A 6,009-nucleotide genomic window follows, 5' to 3' on the forward strand; every position below is an offset into this window, starting at 1 on the left:
TCATTTTTATTATATTAGCTAGGCCTAACCATGAGCAACTGATATTCTTCCATTTATTTAGATCTGATTTTATTCGTGTGAAAAGTGTGTCGTAGTTATGTTCATATAGGCCCTGGGTTTGTCTTGGCAAATAGACTCCCAAATATTTTATAGTGTCTACAGTAACTTTGAATGGAATCTCTCTTTCTATCTCTTGCCATTGGGCTTTGTCAGTAATGTATAGGAATGCTGAGGATTTATGTGGGTTTATTTTATATCCTGCAACTTTGCTAAAGTTGTTTATTATTTCAAGTAGTTTTTTACTTGATTCTCTAGGATTTTCTAAATAAATCATCATATAATCTGCAAAAAGTGATAATTTAGTTTCTTCTAAAGTTATTTTCTTCTAGAAGAAGAATTAAGAAATTCTTGATGCATATTTACATGGAATGAAAAGAGTAATGTTGCAGAAACATTCATTTATGAATTTGGAAATTTAAAGTTGAAAAACAAAAGATTTCAAAGTCTCCCTTCCATCCCAGAGCTCATGTAAAGTAAAATTGAGATCAATCCTAAATTTCAACCAGAATAAACAGTGTCAATTTCAAGTGCACAATATGGAAGATTTTGGCTTTTCTGGAAAACAGGCCTCTGGGATCTAAACCTTTCATCAGTGAAGTGTGAAGTTCTAATTGTATTACTTTTCATAATATATCTGCTACATATAAATATTAGTCAATACCTGCAAATTCACACTAGTGGGAAATGGAAAGGTTATAATGCAGGGAAGATTTATGCCCAGAAGATTCAGGGTTGTCATGATTAAAAATTTTCCACCCATTATGTGAATCCTATTGATCATTGCAGGAAGCCAAAAATTGTGCTGCTCATTGATTTTGTGTGGCTACTGAATGCATTAGGCCTGACGCGTTTGATGGGTAGGCAAGTTTTCAAAGGAAGCTCAGTTAAGCTAATCTTAGTTCAGAGGAATATGCACAATGGAATAAGGAACCTTGTAATTGCAAGAGCAAATAGAAGAGTCAGAGGACTATATTATGAGCCATATCAGCATAAGAATTAGACATGAGCCTTCCCAAGAGACAACAGTAAAACGCATCAAGGCTTTGATGCTGTTTTTCACGAATGTACCAATTACTGGATAAATTGGGTTTTAGCTTCTCACCCATCAGCCAAGATAGCGAACAAAAAGCAATTAGTTCTTCTGCCTCCTTAGCTAAGGGGGGTTATTGGAATTCCATCAAGTTTATAAGGAAATATAGCTGAAGAAATTAGGTAATTGCTTTCCAAAAGCAAAATTGATAGAAATTCAAAAAAGACCAGCAAATTGGATATTTTGTTTCAGCTATTTATTCCCCATTACTCTTGATATCATACTGGCTTTTTATCTCACTTGTTGTCACCTGTGAGCTGTATGTTACACAACCAAAGGAGAAAGGGCAATAGAGAGTTTAAATCAAAAAGAACAATTCTATCCGTTTCCAGGTAGGTAATCTAGGAATTAATCCTCAGTCTTGAAAGAGTGCTCGAAAGCATGATATTGTTTCACAGTTGGAAACTGCCTTAGTGACACGTTAATTCAAGGTCAAAGTGCAATGCTCCTTCTCTATAGAATGTGAAGTGTCAGAATGCCATGTATATTTTTTCCACTACATTAAGCACTAGAGTGCTGTGTATATTTTAGCAGAATATTAATTAAATTAGCATAAACAAAGTGGTTGTTCATGCCTACAAACAAATATTCTATATTGTGTAATCAGCCATCTCATCTCCTTTTTTTTCTAGGCCATTTAGCAAGTAGTTTAACTTTATATGAAGAAATGAAGTCATATAATCACTTAACAGTATTTTGTGACTTACTACAGCTCTGAGAAGGACATTTTTGTTTTTCTTTGTATAGGAAACAAAATGCCTATTTCACCCACATATTAAAAATGTGTTTCATAAGCAAGAAAATACATTGTTAGTAAGTCAATGTAGCCTATTGAATTCTAGCTTTAACTTCCTGGAAAATAATTAGAATACTATATGTAATTCAAAATATATGTTCAATATAATGTCTCTACTTAATTCAGTGTCCAATTATTCATTTTAGCAAGAGAATTGGAGTGTCTTTATTATCTATAGCCAAATGTGTTCTGATTACATTTGATTACCTCTTTTCAAAGATCATTTAGATGCAGAGCTAACGCTAAAAAAACAGATTGGAAGATATTTCATGTATGGAAAATGCTCACCTTCCCTTTTTGTTGGAAGTTGTACTAACAAACTACATAGATACTGCAATCTGAATCACAATCACTGATGAGTAAGAATATGTATGAGGAATATAATTATATTTTTTTTAAAAAATCTTTATTTTGATTTCTCCCCAAAGGTCGCATCATAGCCTAGAAACTTTGAAGAACTCATGGTGAAGGACTAACTAAATTCATTCCAATGTACTTGCCCTATGTAAGGAACTATGGTGTAAAGAACCGTATTTATGGAAGGAGGAGTCGAAGTTTTTACAAGCTATGATCCTTTCCTTCATAGAACATATAGTCTAGTAGAGTGGATATAAGTATATTACAAAAATATGGAACAAAGTTGTTCTCCCTATGTGAAGATCAAGAGAGAAAAGGACATTTGGATCTTGAAGTGATGCTGTTATATACAGTTGGGGGTGGGTCTTTAGGAGATAGTTGGAGATGTGACTATGCAGCTCAGCAGAAATATCAGGGGTAGATTTAGAGACTGAGGAGTCTTTCACATAGAATTGATCATATAAGCAAAACTTAAAAGTCTAAGGGAAATAAAAGGGTAGAACTAATAAATCAAACTCCAACAAGATAAAAGAAAAAGGGAAAAGAAGCGTAAACTAATATATTATATCTATCTATCTATATATACACACACACATATATATATGTACACGTATATAAACGTGTGTGTGTGTGTGTGTGTGTGTGTGTGTACTCTTTTTGTTTTAACGAAGGACTGGAAACAAAAGGGATGGCCATAAGCTGAGTAATATCTGAATAAATGGTAGTATATAAATGTAATAAAATATTATCATGCTAGGAGAAATGGTGAAAAAGTTGGTTTAATGGAAACCTAGGAATAATTGTACACAGAGATGGCATGTAAGCCAAACCAAAGGAAAAATTTGTACAGTAACGGCACCATTTTAAAGAATTTTTTTTAAAAAAATTAGAAAGATGAAAGAACTTCTAACCAGTTCAATGACTAACCACAACTCCTGAGGTCTCATAATAAAGGCAAGTTGCTGACAGAGGGGGGTAATGGTCTCAAGGTACAGAATTATATATACATTTTTTGGTCACAGCAAATCTGTGGATTTATTTTCCTTGAATACTTACTTATTGTAAGGATTTTTTTCCCTTTTTATTTGGGAAGCTTTGTGTGGAGCTAGCAATAGTGGTTCCAAAGAAATAAAAGTGGGTCATTAAAGAACAAACAAAAAGCAGAGAGGGGTTTGACATCCCCAAACAAGAATTCCGTTATTATTAGAAATATTCACTTTCCATTGAACAATCAGAGTTCCAACATCAGGCTCCATATTAGTGAATTTAAATCTTCTTGTGATGTTTAGGAACTCAACCAAACTATGTTGTTGTTGTTGTTCAGTTGTTTTAGTCATGTATGACTTTTTGTGACCCTATTTGGAATATTCTTGGCAAAGATGCTAGAGTGATTTGCCATTTCCTTTTCCAGCTTATTTTAGAGATGGGAAAACTGAGGCAAACAGGGACTGGCCCAGGGTCACAGTTATTAAGTGTCTGAGGCCTCATTTGAACCCAGGAAGATGAGTCTTCCTGATTCCAGGACCAAATCATGTCACCTCTGTAATTCCCGTCATCTTAATTAATTAAATTTAATGGCTTTAGCCAAAGTGATACTTAGCAAAAAGGTATACAGAGATTTACCATCACCAGATTTTGGAGAAGAGAGTTGAAATGGTTCAAATTCTATCTATCCTACTATAATTTGACAACTCTAAAGCATCTTGAGATGAACATTCTTTTATTACATGTTAATCACTGACTACAAAGCACAATCCTAAGCAAACTAGTCTAAATCTTAGTCTTCTACAGTTCCTCAAATATTTTTATTCACATTTGGAAATCCAATATATCCTATATATGTGTTAGGGGATCAATTTTTATCTTCACTAGTACTGGTAGTTGTCAATTTTGGAGCAGCCTTTGCTTCCTAATTGCCCTGATATATTCTCCTGCATTATGATTAAAATTCAATCCAAAATAATACTTGAACTATTATTTATTTAAAACATATACTTTTTTACTCCTTCATTTTAGATAATCAATTTCTGTGGTGTGAATAATCATCTGCCTGAAACCTGCAACTTATACTATCTTTTTTCAGGGATATAGTTTGTAGTGTTTTCTTTTGGTGTAGCCTGTGGTGATGGAGGAAGGTCCTTTCCACATTACAATGCAAAAATATACTTATGCTTTGTTTTCTTCTTTCTTCTTTTTATACTAATATGTTTTTCAAAGAAACTTGTTGCTGTGCTGAGAATTTGTGCTACTAACTTATTCAGTACTTCCATTCCTGATGCAGAGTGAAAGTTGGCATCTCACTTAATATGACTTTCCATAGACTTTTCCCCCTTAGGGGATTCAATTAATTATATGTGGGACTTTGCCTGAAAATTGACTTTAGGTGATGACCATCTATATGTTATCAATATCTCAGAGCTTCCTTAAGTCACCTTTCCCCATTTCCTCTTCCTAAGAAAACAGAATTCTGAAATTTAACTATGAAGTTTTCAGGTTATTTTAGATTGTAAGTGCTGGGGTGAAGGGAAACCCAGAAACTTAGTTCTGATTTTTTCTTTTGCTTTTAAGTGACTAAGCGTACCATCTGTGGGGGTTACATCCTCTTTGCATTTGCTTTTTATATCATTAAGGCAGAATTCATGACTTCAAAGATAACCATGAATATGCCTGAATGGTCCAGAATTGCAGGATATAAGGAATTCTCTAAGTAGAAGGTGGAGGAGTTAAAGCATTTATTGAAACTCAAAAGTAGCAGACCCACAGAACAATGTCCCCAATTAGACATCCTGGCAAGAACCTTCCAAAACCAGTATGCCCATCTCACAATAGAGACTAGGAGGCCACAGAAAAACATTATGGCAGTAAGCCAAGCCATACTGGTTCTTCCCCCCCCAATGCCAGGGCCCCTCCAGCAAGAAGACCACCTACTAGCCTAAAGCCCCTGATCAGCACTCTCCAGACTCCAAGAGGGTCAGTCCTGCCTTTTTGTAGCAGCTGCCCCCGTCGCCACCACTTCCGCCGCAATCTGCAAGCTGTGTTCCAGCTAGCTGACTGCTTCCTCTCTCCTTCAGCTCTTAACTGCTCTCACCAATTACTTCACCAACTGCCTCTTAGCTCTGCTCCAACTGTTCAGCAAGCTTCTCCCGCCACAGGCTTCATTTCATCACATTCAGGTGCCTACCATTGGCTCCAGTCCTAGCCACTCCCCCCAGGACGCTGAGAGCCCTGCCCCTGAAGCCCACCCAAGTGGCCTGGGAAAATCTTCTCTTTCACTGATTGCCTTTACACCTTTCTACAAAACTATCCAGCAGTTGTTTTAAATGTAATAGTACTCTATCTGATGTACCTAATCAAATACAGCAAAATAAAGCCAACAGACTGTTTAATCATCTTTACACAGAGCTTGATATTAACCTTGGAAACTATTCAAGGCAAGTAGTCCTCATGAAAATCAAGATAGTAGCTTTCTCGATTTGAATATGGGTTTTATGAAGTTGCTGGTATAGTTCTCCAAAAAGTTTTGTCATTTCCTTGGAAATATAACCAACATATCCAAAAGAAAGGGAAAAAAAATCAGAACTTTCATTTTTTTAAAATGTTCAAGAAGAAGCACAGAAAAGAAGAACAGGTTTTAAAGTAATATTTTTAATTTATTTTATGCAAAACAAGAATGACACCAATGACACTGCACTGAATAGAAGTTTGT

Source organism: Trichosurus vulpecula, chromosome 2, assembly GCF_011100635.1.
Source record: "Trichosurus vulpecula isolate mTriVul1 chromosome 2, mTriVul1.pri, whole genome shotgun sequence".
Lineage (NCBI taxonomy): Eukaryota > Metazoa > Chordata > Mammalia > Diprotodontia > Phalangeridae > Trichosurus > Trichosurus vulpecula.